The sequence below is a fragment of the Marmota monax genome, unplaced genomic scaffold (genome assembly GCF_021218885.2).
Source record: "Marmota monax isolate L192 unplaced genomic scaffold, Marmota_monax_Labrador192_F-V1.1 WCK01_AAM20220418_F8-fsc00096, whole genome shotgun sequence".
In the NCBI taxonomy this organism is placed as follows: Eukaryota; Metazoa; Chordata; class Mammalia; order Rodentia; family Sciuridae; genus Marmota; species Marmota monax.
In genome coordinates this window covers 4,280,423-4,296,915 of record NW_026695236.1, presented here as the reverse complement: position 1 = coordinate 4,296,915, position 16,493 = coordinate 4,280,423, and the positions used below count along the sequence as shown (strand labels likewise).

The 16,493-nt window shown below is 40.0% G+C and overlaps 1 protein-coding gene across 1 annotated transcript in view; it reads left to right on the top strand.

Moving 5' to 3' along the window:
* Ccdc83 (coiled-coil domain containing 83) overlaps positions 1-16,493 on the top strand; it is a 67,155-nt gene that overhangs the window by 16,476 nt on the left and 34,186 nt on the right. The window lies entirely within an intron of this gene.

Sequence of the window (16,493 nt, the reverse complement as noted above, 5' to 3'; positions counted from 1 at the left end):
CTACAAATATTTCATTTTAAAATAACCTTATGTGAACTCAAAGTAATTCAGTTTAGTTTTAATTAAAAAACATGAATATTTCATTCAAGAAAATGGAGTATCTGAAAATTGGTTAAAGAGTAATACTTTGTGTATTTTTCATTGTTAATGTGATTGATTCACTTTTTAAAGTTACACTTTTTGAGATAATTATAGATTAGAGCATGCAGTTATAAGAAATACACAGAATGATCTTTATATCCATTACCTAGTTTTCTACCATATTACAAAACTATAGTTCAGTATCACAACTAGAATATTAAATATTGATATTCTAAAAAATACAGAGTTTATTTAGACATAAAGAAAAATGAAATTATGTCATTTGCTGGATAATGGATGGAATTACAGACCTTTATGTTAAATGAAGTAAGTCAAACTTAGAAGGTCAAGGGTCATATATTTTTTCTCATATGCAGAAGTTAGAGAGGAAAAAGGAAAAGAAAGGTAGAGATGGATATCATGGAAATCAAGGGGAGATTTAACAACAAATTACATCATTATATACGTACAATATAATGCACCAATAAAAATGTGGGGAAAAAACGTTTCCATCACTAGGAGTGTTCCTTATGCTGCCCTTGTATAGCCATTCCTTCCACTTCCACTTCTACTCCCTCATTAACCCCTGGCAACCGTTAATCTATTCTCTATTTTTACTTTTTAATTTCAAGAAAATCATACAAATGGAATCATAAGAAACCTTTTGGGATTGGCTTTTTCATTCATCACAATTCTCTGGAGATTTACCCAAGTTGTTTTGTGTATCATGGTTTATTCCTTTTGATTGCTGACTAGTCTTCCATAATATGCATGATTCACAGTTTGCTTAACCACTCAACTGGAGGTTATTGGAGCTGTTTCCAGATTGGCTATTACACATAAAGCCAATAAAAACATTCATGTGCAAGTATTTATGTGAACATAAGCCCTCATTTCTTTGGTTTAAATGCCCAGGATTTAAGTTGCTTGTTAGGATGATAGTACATGTTGCTTTTTTAAGTAACTGCCAAACTTTTTCAGAATGACTGTACCATTTGACATCCCAGTAGCAATATACCAATGAACCAGTTTCTCCTCATCCTTACCAGAATGCAATGATGTCATATGTATTTTAGCCATTCTGATAGGTGGGTAGTGAAATCTCATTGAGGGTTTAATTTCTGTTTCCATAATAGATAAAGGTATTGAAATCTTTTCACATGCTTATTCACTAACCATATGTTTTCTTTGGTGATATTTATTTTCACATCCTTTTTAAAAATATTTTTTGGTTGTAGATGAACACAGTACCTTTATTTGTTTACTTATTTTTATATGGTGCTGAGGATCAATCCCAGTGCCTCACACATGCTAGGCAAACGCTCTACCACTGAGCTACATTCTCAGCCCCTATTTTCATGTCTTTTGCCAATTTTCTAATTAGACTTTTTCACTATAGTTTTGATAATACACACACACACACACACACTCACACACAAATAATACATGTATCGTTTGTGTATATGTGTTTTTGTGTGTGTATGTGTGTGTCAGAGAGAAAGAGAAAGAGAGACAGGAAGAGAGAATAGAGGGTCTTCTAAATACCAGTGCCTTGTTAGATATGTTACTCAAAAATATTTTTTTCTTTCTACATTCCCCCTCTCCCCACCACTGGGGATTGAACCCAGGGCTTTGCACATGCTAGGGAAGTGCTTTCTACTGACCTACAAACCCAACCCCTGCAAATATTTTCTCTGACTATAGCTTGTCTTTTATCCTTATGAAAGAGTAAAAAAATAAGGCCTAATTGATCAGTATTTCTTCTTATGGATCATGCTTTTGGTGTCAAGTTTAAAAACCCTTTGCCTAGCTCTAGATCCCCCAAATTTTCTCCTATGTTTTATTCTAAAGTTTTTATAGTTTCACGTTTTACATTTAAGTCACAGTCCACTTTGAGTTTGTTTTGCATAAGATGAAAAACTGAAATCAAAGTATTTGGTTTTCTGTTGTGTTTTTCTTTTTGCCTAAAGATTTCCAATTGTTCCAGTACTGTTGGTTGATAAAGCTATATTTCCTCCACTGAACTGCTCATACATCTTTGTCAAAAATCACTTTGAGCCAGGTGCAGGGTGCGTGTCTGTAATCACCAGTGGCTCAAGAGGCTGACGCAGGAGCATCACAAGTTCAAGACCAGCATCAACCACTTAGAGAACTTGTAAGCAACTTAATGAGACTCTGTCTCAAAATAAAAAATAGAGCTGAGGATATGGCTCATTGGTTAAGCTCCTCTTGGTTCAATTCCTGACATAAAAACAAACAAACAAAAAGAACCACAGAAAAACAAACCAGTTTGGAAGTGAATAAACATTTCTCCAAAGAAGATATACGAATGGGTAATAAGGACATGAAAGATCCTCAACATAATTATTAGGAACATAGAAATCAAAACTACAATGAGATTCTACTTCATAACATCTAGCATAAAAATTGGGATCCCATATGTCCCTAAGGTTCTTTTTTTTTTTTTTTTTTTTTTTTTAATTTTTTATTGTGGGTTGTTCAAAACATTACAAATTTCTTGACATATCATATTCCACACTTTGATTCTACTGGGTTATGAACTCCCACCTTCACCCCATACACAGATTGCAGATTCACATCAGTTACACATCCATTGATTTACAAATTGCCATACTAGTGTCTGTTGTGCTCCGCTGCCTTTCCCATCATCCACCCTCCCCCCTCCCCACCTCTCCCCTCCCCTCCCCTCCTCTCTCTCTACCCCCTCCACTGTATAACCCTGAGGGTCTCCTTCCATTACCGTGCAATTTACCTTCTCTCTCCCTTTCCCTCCCACCTCTCATCCCTGTTAAATGTTAATCTTCTTCTCCTGTTCTTCGTCCCTACTCTGTTCTTAGTTACTTTCCTTATATCAAAGAAGACATTTGGCATTTGTTTTTTAGGGATTGGCTAGCTTCACTTAGCATAATCTGCTCTAATGCCATCCATTTCCCTGTAAATTCTATGATTTTGTCATTTTTTAATGCAGAGTAATACTCCATTGTGTATAAATGCCACATTTTTTTTATCCATTCGTCTATTGAAGGGCATCTAGGTTGGTTCCACAGTCTTGCTATTGTGAACTGTGCTGCTATGAACATGGATGTAGCAGTGTCCCTGTAGCATGCTCTTTTTAGGTCTTTAGGGAATAGACCAAGAAGGGGAATAGCTGGGTCAAATGGTGGCTCCATTCCCAGCTTTCCAAGAAATCTCCATACTGCTTTCCAAATTGGCTGCACCAATCTGCAGTCCCACCAGCAATGTACAAGTGTACCCTTTTCCCCACATCCTCGCCAGCACTTGTTGTTGTTTGACTTCCTAATGGCTGCCAATCTTACTGGAGTGAGATGGTATCTTAGGGTGGTTTTGATTTGCATTTCTCTGACAGCTAGAGATGTTGAGCATTTTTTCATGTACTTGTTGATTGACTGTATGTCCTCCTCTGTGAAGTGTCTGTTCAGGTCCTTGGCCCATTTGTTGATTGGGTTGTTTGTTCTCTTATTGTCTAATTTTTTGAGTTCTTTGTATACTCTGGATATTAGGGCTCTATCTGAAGTGTGAGGAGTAAAGATTTGTTCCCAGGATGTAGGCTCCCTATTTACCTCTCTTATTGTTTCTTTTGCTGAGAAAAAACTTCTTAGTTTGAGTAAGTCCCATTTGTTGATTCTAGTTATTAACTTTTGTGCTATGGGTGTCCTATTGAGGAATTTGGAGCCCGACCCCACCGACTGTAGATCGTAGCCAACTTTTTCTTCTATCAGACGGCGCGTCTCTGATTTGATATCAAGTTCCTTGATCCATTTTGAATTCACTTTTGTGCATGGCGAGAGAAAGGGATTCAGTTTCATTTTGTTGCATATGGATTTCCAGTTTTCCCAGCACCATTTGTTGAAGATGCTATCCTTCCTCCATTGCATGCTTTTAGCCCCTTTATCAAATATAAGATAGTTGTAGTTTTGTGGATTGGTTTCTGTGTCCTCTATTCTGTACCATTGGTCCACACGCCTGTTTTGGTACCAGTACCATGCTGTTTTTGCTACTATTGCTCTGTAGTATAGTTTGAAGTCTGGTATCGCTATACCGCCTGATTCACACTTCTTGCTTAGCATTGTTTTTGCTATTCTGGGTCTTTTATTTTTCCATATGAATTTCATGATTGCTTTCTCTATTTCTACAAGAAATGCCATTGGGATTTTGATTGGCATTGCATTAAACCTATAGAGAACTTTTGGTAATATCGCCATTTTGATGATGTTAGTTCTGCCTATCCATGAACAGGGTATATTTTTCCATCTTCTAAGATCTTCTTCTATTTCTCTCTTTAGGGTTCTGTAGTTTTCATTGTATAAGTCTTTCACCTCTTTTGTTAGGTTGATTCCCAAGTATTTTATTTTTTTTGAAGATATTTTGAATGGAGTGGTTGTCCTCATTTCCATTTCAGAGGATTTGTCGCTGATATACAGGAATGCCTTTGATTTATGCGTGTTGATTTTAAATCCTGCCACTTTGCTGAATTCATTTATTAGCTCTAATAGTTTCTTTGTAGAGCCTTTTGGGTCTGCTAGATATAGAATCATATCATCTGCAAATAGTGATAATTTAATTTCTTCTTTTCCTATTTTTATGCCTTTAATTTCTTTCGTCTGTCTAATTGCTCTGGCCAGTGTTTCGAGAACTATGTTGAAGAGAAGTGGAGAGAGAGGGCATCCCTGTCTTGTTCCAGATTTTAGAGGGAATGCCTTCAGTTTTTCTCCATTCAGAATAATGCTAGCCTGAGGCTTAGCATAGATTGCTTTTACAATATTGAGGTATGTTCCTGTTATCCCTAGTTTTTCTAGAGTTTTGAACATAAAGGGATGCTGTACTTTGTCAAATGCTTTTTCCGCATCTATCGAGATGATCATATGGTTCTTATTTTTAAGTCTATTGATGTGGTGAATAACATTTATTGATTTCCGTATATTGAACCAGCCTTGCATCCCAGGGATGAATCCTACTTGATCATGGTGTACAATTTTTTTTATATGTTTTTGTATCCGATTCGCCAGAATTTTATTGAGGATTTTTGCATCTAGGTTCATTAGAGATATTGGTCTGTAGTTTTCTTTCTTTGAAGTGTCTTTGTCTGGTTTAGGTATCAGGGTGATGTTGGCCTCATAGAATGAATTTGGAAGTTCTGCCTCCTTTTCTGTTTCCTGAAGTAGCTTGAAAAGTATTGGTATTAGTTCTTCTTTAAAGGTTTTGTAAAATTCTGCTGTATACCCATCGGGACCTGGGCTTTTCTTAGTTGGTAGTCTTTTGATGGTTTCTTCTATCTCCTCAATTGATATTGGTCTGTTTAGGTTTTCTATATCCTCCTGACTCAATCTGGGCAGATCATATGACTTAAGAAATTTATCTATGCCTTCACTATCTTCTAATTTATTGGAGTATAAGGATTCAAAATAGTTTTTGATTATCTTCTGTATTTCTGAAGTGTCTGTTGTGATATTGCCTTTTTCATCCCGTATGCTAGTAATTTGAGTTCTCTCTCTTCTTCTCTTCACTAGCATCGCTAAGGGTCTGTCGATTTTGTTTATTTTTTCAAAGAACCAACTTTTAGTTTTGTCAATTTTTTCAATTGTTTCTTTTGTTTCGATTTCATTAATTTCAGCTCTGATTTTAATTATTTCTTGCCTTCTACTTCTTTTGCTGTTGTTTTGCTCTTCTTTTTCAAGGATTTTGAGATGAAGTATGAGATCATTTATTTGTTGGTTTTTTCTTTTTTTAAGGAATGAACTCCAAGCAATGAATTTTCCTCTTAGAACTGCTTTCAATGTGTCCCATAGATTCCGATATGTTGTGTCTGTGTTTTCATTTATCTCTAAGAATTTTTTAATTTCCTCCTTGATGTCTTCTATAACCCATTGATCATTCAGTAACCTATTGTTCATTCTCCAATTGATGTATGCTTTTTCCTTCCTTCTTTTATCGTTGATTTTCAGTTTCATTCCATTATGATCAGATAAGATGCATGGTAATATCTCTACTCCTTTATATTGTCTAAGAGTTGCCCTGTGACATAATATATGATCTATTTTTGAGAAGGATCCATGTGCTGCTGAGAAAAAAGTGTAACTGCTTGATGTTGGGTGGTATACTCTATATATGTCAATTAGGTCTAGGTTATTAATAGTGTTATTGAGTTCTATAGTTTCCTTATTCAACTTTTGTTTGGAAGATCTGTCCAGTGGCGAGAGAGGTGTGTTGAAGTCTCCCATGATTATGGTGTGGTGGTCTATTATACTCTTGAACTTGAGAAGAGTTTGTTTGACGAACATAGCTGCACCATTGTTTGGGGCATAAATATTTATGATTGTTATGTCTTGTTGGTGTATGGTTCCCTTAAGCAGTATGTAGTGTCCCTCTTTATCTCTTTTGATTAACTTTGGCTTGAAATCTATTTTATTTGATATGAGTATGGACACGCCTGCTTGTTTCCGAAGTCCATATGAGTGATATGATTTTTCCCAACCTTTCACCTTCAGCCTATGTATGTCTTTTCCTATCAAATGCGTCTCCTGTAGGCAGCATATTGTTGGGTCTTGTTTTGTGATCCATTCTACTAGCCTGTGTCTCTTAATTGGTGAGTTTAAGCCATTAACATTTAGGGTTATTATTGAGATATGGGTTGTTCTTCCAGCCATATTTGTTTATTTCTGTTACTAAACATTGTTCGTTTTCCTCTTTGATTGTTTCCCCCCGCCTTTACTGTCCTACCTCCCACTGTTGGTTTTCATTGTTATTTTCCATTTCCTCTTCCTGTAATACTTTGGCTAGGATGTTTTGAAGAGATGGTTTTCTAGCTGCGAATTCTTAAAACTTTTGTTTATCGTGGAAGGTTTTAATTTCATTCTCCATCCTGAAGCTTAATTTCGCTGGATACACAATTCTTGGTTGGAACCCATTATCTTTCAGTGTTTGAAATATGTTATTCCATGATCTTCTAGCTTTCAGAGTCTGTGTTGAAAGATCAGCTGTTATCCTGATTGGCTTGCCCCTAAATGTAATCTGCTTCCTTTCTCTTGTAGCTTTTAAAATTCTCTCCTTATTCTGTATGTTGGGCATCTTCATTATAATGTGTCTAGGTGTGGATCTCTTATGATTTTGCACATTCGGCGTCCTGTAGGCTTCTAGGATTTGGGATTCTGTCTCATTCTTCAAGTCTGGGAAGTTTTCTTGTATTATTTCATGGAATAGACTGCTCATTCCTTTGGTTTGGAGCTCTGTACCTTCCTGTATCCCAATGACTCTTAAGTTTGGTCTCTTAATGTTATCCCATATTTCTTGGATGTTCTGCTCATGGTTTCTTAACAGTCTTGCTGAGCTGTCTATGTTCTTTTCCAGTTGAAATACTTTGTCTTCATTGTCTGATGTTCTATCTTCTAAGTGTTCTACTCTGTTGGTAGTATTCTCCATTGAGTTTTTAAGTTGGTTTATTGCTTCCTGCATTTCTATGATTTCTGATTGCTTGTTTTTTATAACCTCTATCTCCCTGTATAGTTGATCCTTTGCTTCCTGGATTTGTTTGCGTAATTCGTTGTCGAAGTGATCTTTCATTGTCTGATTTTGCTGTTTAATGTCTTCCTTGATACTCCAGATCATCTGAAGCATGTATATCCTGAATTCTTTATCTGACATTCCATCTGCTGCAGCTGTTACCTCTTCTAAAGTTGCGTTGACCTGCATTGCTTGTGGTCCTTTCTTTCCTTGTCTTTTCATACTGCTTGCGTATCTTTCCTGCAGGTGCGGGCGGCGGCTCTGCTCTCTCCTTATTCCAATTGGGGTGTCGTGGCTACCACGCCGGCAGGTCACTGGGCCTGTTCTGGGAGCTGGTGGCGGCTCTGTTCTGCCCCTACTCCAATTGGGGTGACGTGTCTGTCGTACCAGCAGGCCACTGGGCCTGTCCTACTGGTCGGTCGCAGATCTGCCCACCTTTCGGGCACGAGTGGAGGCTCTGCTTTGCCCCTACTCCAATTGGGGTGTCGTGACTACCCCGCCTGCAGGATGCTGGGTCTGTTCCTGGCAAGGGAGGCGACTCTGCTCTGTCACTACTCCAATTAGGGTGGTGTTTGTACCCCGCCGGCAGGCTCCTGGGCCTGATCCGCAGGTCTGTTGTAGGTCTGCCTACCTTGAAGGCGCGGGCGGCGGATCTGCCCTGTCCCTCCTACCACGCCTGCGGACCCCTGGGCCTGATCTGCAGGTTGATCACTGGTCTGCTCACCCTGCGGGCACGGGTGGCGGTTCCGCTCCACCCCCACTCCAATTGGGGTCACGTGACCACCACACCGGCAGGGCCTGATCCGGGCGTGGGATAAGGATCTGCTCTGCCCCTACTCGAGTTGGGGTGACGTGTGTACCACACTGGCAGGCCACTGGGCCTGACCCGCCAGGCTGTCACAGGTCTGTTTACCTTGCAAGCGCGAAGGGCGGCTCTGCCCTGCCCCTCCTACCACGCCCATGTACTACTGGGTCGTGGGTCTGCCCACCTGGCGGGTGTGGGTGGCGGCTCCGCTCCGCCCCCTCTCCAATTGGGGTCACGCGGTCACCACGCTGGCGAGCCGCTGGGCCTGCTCCGGGGGCTGGCGGCGGCCCGGCTCCTTCCCTCCGGCTCGAGGACAAATTGAGGAGACTCGGGTGACTGAGCCTCACCCCCCTTACCAGAAGACCAACTGCTTATGTCACCGCTGGTATTGATGAAGATCTCTCCTCCACCGCTTTCTGCTGACATCAGATCTCTGCCATGTTGGTATCCTATGCGAATGGCAGCATTTCGTTCCCCTTGCCAGGCAACCCAAGCAATGGGTGAGTCCTGACCTGCCCTCAGCAGGACCCGGACCGAGACACAGTTTCCGCGGGCTCCTAGCCCCGGTCCAGGGAAGTTCCGGGAGCCGGAACTCGGCCGCTCCGTGCTCGGTGTAAGCTCCTATAAGTGTAGGCTCCAAGAAGCAGCCCCCGCGGGCTCAGTTCTGGGAGCCGGAATTCGGCCGCTTAGTGTTTGGTGTATGCTCTGATAGTAGCAGGGTCCAAGAAGCAGCCTCCGCGGGCTCCGCAGCCCTGAGCCAGGGCGGTTCCGGGACGGTTCCGGGAGCCGGAACTCGGCCGCTCTGTGCTCGGTGTAAGCTCCTATAAGTGTAAGCTCCAAGAAGCAGTCCCCGCGGGCTCAGTTCCGGGAGCTGGAATTCGGCTTCTTGGTGTTTCGTGTTTGCTCTGATATTAGCAGGGTCCAAGAAGCAGCCTCCGCAGGCTCCGCAGCCCGGAGCCAGGGCGGTTCCGGGACGGTTCCGGGAGCCGGGACTTGGCCGCCCCGCGCTCCGTGTTCACTCCGATAAGATCAGATTTTAAGAAGCCCCCAGGCGCTGAACCCTAGCAATCTGTCTGCAAGCCGCAGGCGAATTGCAGCCTGAAATTACCTGTTCTATGGCTGAATGAGCTGCGGTCAGTCAAAAACAGGTGTGGTGACGTCAGTTTACCAACATGGTGGCTGCTGGCCTCCTCTGTGGTCTGACCGGTGTGGAGAACCGAGATGGACCGCTTCCTTCCCCGTCTCGAACCCAGAATTCAGCCCTGAGTGCGGTGCTTGCGCGTCTGGCAGAAACTGCAGCGCTGTAACCCTGCGTCTCTATCCCAGCGCGCCTTGCAGACTCTAGCCGCGGGGCGATTTGCTGAATAAGCAGTATTACCCTCCGTGCGACAAACCTCTCGCGTTTGAGTCCCCGTAGCCGATCCTCATGCGATGGAAATCCTTCCTCCAGGTTCCGGCGCACCCCACTATTGCTGGAAATTCCTAACAAGATATCCTTTAGCCGTCCTGACTTGTCATACTCCCACACAGTGAAGCAGCACACGGGGGTAATGCACTCCCCTCGCCGCCATCTTCCCTCCTCCGTCCCTAAGGTTCTTTTCTTTCTTTTTTTTTTTCTATTTTCTCTCTGTTGTTCAGATTTTGTTATTTCTATTGTTGTATCTTCCCTTTCACTGATTCTTTCCTCTGTCTCCTCCATTCTGTTGTTGAGTTTTTTTATTTCAGTTATTATATTTTTCAGTTCTAAAAATTTCATTTGGTTCTCCTTTGTATATTCTGGTTTGGGGGCTGAGACTTTCCATTTTTTAATTTGTTCCAAGAATGTTCACCATCGCTTATAGAAACATTTTTATCATAACCACTTTAAGTCTTTGCAAATAATACTGATATATTAGTCACTTTGGCTTTGGCATATATTGATTATCTTTCTTATTTGATTTGAGATCTTCTTGGTACTTGGTATGAGTGATTTATTGAAACTTCAACATTTTTATAGTATGTTATGAGGTTCCAGATCTCATTTACAACCTTCTATTTTATTTTATTTTTTTCTTTTATGGATTTTTATTTTTTTAAATACATGACAGAAGTGGAATGCATTACAATTCTTATTACACATATAGAGCATAATTTTTCATATCTTTGTATATAAAGTATGTTACGCCAATTCATGCCTTTATACATGTACTTTGGGGTATTTTTGCATTTCAATTCTTATTACACATATATACCACAATTTTTCATATCTCTGTTTGTATATAAAGTATGTTGACACCCAATTCAAGTCTTCATACCTATACTTTGTATAATAATGATGTCCATCACATTCCACCATTCTTGCTAATCCCCTGCCCCCTCCATTTCCCTCCCACCCCTCTTCTTTATCTAGAACTCATCCAACCCTCCCATGCTCTCCCTCCCTAACCCATTATGAGTCAGCCTCCTTATATCAGAGAAAACATTTGGCATTTGTTTTTTGCGGGGAGGGATTACAACCTTCTATTTTATTTGGCTCTTATTGACATCATTCTGGCAAGGAAAGTGTGGAAATGCCTGATTATTGACTGGTGGAAGTAGTGTAGGTTCCCTACATGGCCTTAATTAACACCTGAAGTGGGGGAACTTCTCTTTATTGCTGGACAGAGATGGAAGACTCATGTATTTGGGGATTCTAATGTTGGGGTATGAGTTTCCTTGGGCTGTCATAAACAGATTGTCACAAATTGTGTGCCTTAAAACAACAGAAATTTATTCTCTCACAGTTAAAACCAGAACTTCAAAACCAGTATGCTGACACACTGGAAGGAAGGTTGGTTCCTTCTGAAAGCTCTCAGGCAGAAATCATTCCATCCCCTAATTTCTGGTATTTCCCCAAATCTTGACATTACTTAGTAAACAGTAATTCTGTTCTCTGCCTGCATCTTCACATTACCTTTTTCTCTGTGAGTATCTGTGTTTTTTCATGCTGCCTTTTTTTAAAAAAAAAAATAATTTTTATTTTTGGGTCTTCAAAATACAGAATCATGTTGTTGGCAAATAGGGATAGTTTGAGGGGTTTTTTTATATTTATATCCCTTTAATTTCTTTATTCTAATAGCTCTGGCTAGAGTTTCAAGTATGATGTTGAATAAAATAGTGAAAGAGAGCATCCTTGTCTTGTTCCAGTTCTTAGAGGGAATGCTTTCAATTTTCTCCATTTAGAATGATATTGGCCTTGGGTTTAGCATATATACCTTTTACAATGTTGAGGTATGTTCCTACTATCCCTAGTTGTTCTAATGTTTTGAATATGAAGTGGTGCTGTATTTTGTCAAATGCTTTTTATGCATCTATTGAGGTGATCATATGATTCTGTCTTTAAGTCTATTAATATGATGAATTATGTTTATTGTTTTCTTTTCTTGATTTATCTTAGTCTGGTTTTGGCATCAGGGTGATACTACCCTCATAGAATGATTTTAGAAGGGTTTCCTCCTTTTCTATTTCATGGACTACTTTGAGGAGTATTGGTGTTAGTTCTTTTTTGAAGGTCTTGTAGAACTTGGATGAGAATCTGTCTGGTCCTGGGCTTTTCTTGACTGGTAGGCTTTTGATGGTGTCTTGTATTTCATTACTTGAAATTGATTGTTTCAATTGTGTGTGTCCTCCTGACTCAGTTTGAATAGGTCATATGTTTCTAGAAATTCATCAATATCTCCCAGGTTTTCTATTTTATTGGAGCATAAATTATCAATAGTTTCTAATTATCTTCTGAATTTCAGGAGTATTCATTGTGATATTTCCTTTTTCATCACGAATTTTAGTAAATTGAGTTTTTGCCTAGGGGTTTATCAATATTTTGCTGAGAATGTTCTTTTTTTTTTTCTTTTTTTTTTTTAATTTTTTATTGTTGGCTGTTCAAAACATTACATAGTTCTTGATATATCATATTTCACAATTTGATTCAAGTGGGTTATGAGCTCCCATTTTTACCCCATATACAGATTGCAGAATCACATCAGTTACACATCCATTGATTTACATATTACCATACTAGTGTCTGTTGTATTCTGCTGCCTTTCCTATCCTCTACTATCCCCCCTCCCCTCCCCTCCCCTCCCCTCCCCTCTTCTCTCTCTGCTCCCTCTACTGACATTCGTTTGTCCCCCTTATATTATTTTTCCCCTTCCCCTCACTTCCTCTTGTATGTACTTTTGTATAACTCTGAGGGTCTCCTTTCATTTCCATGCATTTTCCCTTCTCTCTCCCTTTCCCTCCCACCTCTCATCCCTGTTTAATGTTAATCTTCTTCTCCTGCTCTTCGACCCTACTCTGTTCTTAGTTACTCTCCTTATATCAAAGAAGACATTTGGCATTTGTTTTTTAGGGATTGGCTAGCTTCACTTAGCATAATCTGCTCTAATGCCATCCATTTCCCTGTAAATTCTATGATTTTGTCATTTTTTAAAGCAGAGTAATACTCCATTGTGTATAAATGCCACATTTTTTTAATCCATTCATCCATTGAAGGGCATCTAGGTTGGTTCCACAGTCTAGCTATTGTGAATTGTGCTGCTATGAACATCGATGTAGCAGTGTCCCTGTAGCATGCGCTGAGAATGTTCTATAGTGAAGGCTTTCTAGTTGTGAATTCTTTTAACTTGTTTATCATGGAAGGTTTTTATTTCATCTTCAAATCTGAAGCTTAATTTTGCTGGGTATAGAATTCTTGGTTGGCATCCATTTTCTTTCAGAGTTTGGAATATATTATTCCAAGACATCCTTGATTTGAGGATCTGGGTTGAGAAATGATCTGAGATCTGAATTGGTTTCCCCTTAAATATAATCTGACATTTTTCTCTGGCAGCCTTTAAAATTCTATTCTTATTCTGTATGTTTAGGCATTTTTTTAATAATGTGACTTAGTGTGGGTCTGTTGAAATTTTGTACATTTGGGATCCTGTAAGTCTCCTGTTGCTGGGAGCCATTAGCCAAGTAGGTATGACAATTTCCTTGAGCAAGGTCACCTACATGCAATGTCACTGCAAAATGTCAGCAACATGGGTTTAATCAGAAGGGGGGAGATGCTGGGAGCCATTAGCCAAGTAGGTATGACAATTTCCTTGAGCAAGGTCACCTACATGCAATGTCACTGCAAAATGTCAGCAACATGGGGTACGCTGGCAAGGAAATTGTCATACCTACTTGGCTAATGGCTCCCAGCATCCTGTATTTGATCTTCCACTTCATTCTTTAGGTTTGGTAAATTTTCTAATATTATATAATTTAAAAGATTATGCATTCCTTTGGCTTATATCTATGCACCTTCACCTATCCCGATAAATCTTAAATTTGGTCTTTTCATATTCATGTTCATGTTCTCTTAACATATTCTCTCCATGGTCAACTTTATTTTCAAGATTATATATTTTGTCTTCATTGCCTAAAGTTCTGTCTTCCAAGTGGTCTAGTCTGTTGGTGATGCTTTCCATTGAATTTTAAATTTGGTTTATTAATTTCTTCATTTTGAGGATTTCTGTTTGATTTCTTTTCATAATCTCTATCTCTTTATTGAAGTGATCTTTCATCTCCTGAGTTTTATCTGATTTCACTCCTTAAATCATCCTTTGCCTTGTAGATCAGTTTAACTATATACATTATAAACACCTTTTTTGACATTCCTTCCACTGTGGTGTCAATGGATTCCATTATTGGAGCATCTTGGTTTGTTTGGGATAATTTTTTCCCTTATTTTTTCATACTGTTTTTGTGTCTACCTATCTATCACTGTGGATCTGAGGCAGTACAGTTTCTGTCCTGTAGATTTATAGTGTCCTTGAAGGTTTACAGTACCTTGCCTTTAAGGGGAGACAAATAATAACACCAACCAATGCAAACAATATTCAGCCTCAAACTAAATAGCTCCTACTAAGATGTCTACAGTTTTGTCACAATAAACAAAAAATACATGTTCAGTTATTGCCTATAATAAAAATGGCAAGTTTGCAAAAGTGTTTACTATTTCAAGTGATGAACAAAGAGAGAACAGAAGTGGTGCAGGTTGTGATGTTCATGAGGAAGAAGAAGATAGAAGTAAAAAATTATAAAAAGAGTGAAAGAAGGAATTATAGAAGCTGGCTGTTAGAAGGGGAAAAGAGAGAAATAGAATCAAGGGAAACAGATAACTGAGAGTAAAATATATATATATATATATATATATATATATATATATATTTTAAAAATTAAAATAGAAAGAAGAAAGTGTGAATAAAATAATACAAGACTGAAATATATTATTCAGATATCCCAGTTATACATACACAAATAAACTGATGTATGGAAAATAATTGGTTTCAAAAATGGTAGAAATGTGAGAAAAAAAGAAAAAGAAAAGGGAAAAAATGGATCTCAGTGGAAAAATTGAACAGTTGTTTCTGCTGGAGTTCAAAAGTTTCTCAGCTTCCCTTCTCAGCAGTTATTTGGAGTTTGATGCTTGCTCCTACCCTCGAACTCCTGGAGTTCAGGTGTAGGCTTGGTATGCTCCAGCTTCTTTGCTGAATGTCAGTTGGTCTGGATGTTTTAAGTCAGCATACCTCCATGGACCAGTAGGTGCATGCTGGAACACTTCACCCCAGGAATCTCCTTTGGGTTCACTCATGTGGTGTAGGAACCTGTTCTTAGCCCACTAAATCACTTGCAGACCCCACAATTCCTGTTTCTTTGATTCAGTCTCAAATTCAATCTCTCCTGCCCCCATGCTTCTCTCTCAGCTGGTCCTGAGGGCTGGGGCTGAGCCTGCAGGCCAGTCCTGAAGCTCTGTGCTGGACCAGGTAAGTCTGGTGGCTAAGCAGCATGTGGGGTGTTGAAGCCCAACCATGTCAGGGGCCCAGCTGTTCTCTGTTGGATGGGTCAGGGCCACGCACCAGGATTCAAAGCTGCAAGCAATGGGCCAGGTTGGGAGCCACAGAGGGGTTGGTGGACTGGGGAGTCAGAGGACTCTGTTGGATGCTGGACTCATGCTGGACCTAGCAGGACCTGGGACCAGGGGATTCTGGGGAGGGAGTCGGAGACCAGGCTGGTGCCAGTGCTGGCCTGGGTGGGCCCCAGGGATCAATGGGTGCCAGACCAGCTGGCTAGGGAGCTGAGAACAAAATGCCCTCACACCCTTTTCCAACCTTCCAACTCTGGGACCCGCTGTCCCATCAGTCCCTGTGAGCCTCAGGATTCACAAGGCTGGGGAGACCCCAACTCTTTCCAGCCTCTCTAACCTGTGCTCATCCAGGCAAGATTCTCCCAGTTTCTAATGTTCCACAGCAACCTAGCTGCAAACTGGGATCTGGGTTTTCAGATTCTGTAGGCTCTGCCATGCTGTAGTCCCATGGCTCCTGGATGGGCTCTCAGAGGACAATTGATAGACTCCCGTGGAGAGGTTTTAATTATATCAGATTAATGAGTCAAACAGTCTCTAGTTTGGCTAGGGCAGACTGCCCCTCCAGGTTTTTCAATCTAAGCTCCAGGGAAATGCTGCCTCACGCTAATCCGCCATCTTTGAGCCCCACTTTATGCTGCCTTTTAACAAAGTCATAGTATTATTGCCTACCCAAATCTAGTATGATTGTCTCTTAGCTACTTATATTTGCCAAGACTTTTTCCAATAGAGTCACATTCTGAAGTTCTGAGTTGGCATGAATTTGTGGGGTACCTACCCTCAGGACATACAGGTTTCTCGTCGTTACATCTTCTTGATAGTTTCACTCTTTTTTTTTTTATTATTACATAACAGCCTTTTTGTCTTCAGTAGCCTGTATTTTTCATAAAGTCTATTTTTTCTTGTTGACATAATTTCTCCAGCTCTCTTTGGATTAAATGTTTGTATGATACAACATTTTTTCATCTTTTAAACTTTCAGTGTAGCCTGGCACAGTAGTATTTACCTGTAATCCTAATGATTTGGAAGTCTGAAGCAGGAGGATTACAAATTTGAGGCCAGACTTGGCAACTTGGTAAATTCTTAAGCAACTTAGTGAGAACATATCTCATAATTTTTTAAAAAAAGGTCTAAGGATATAACTCAGTGGTTAAGCACCCC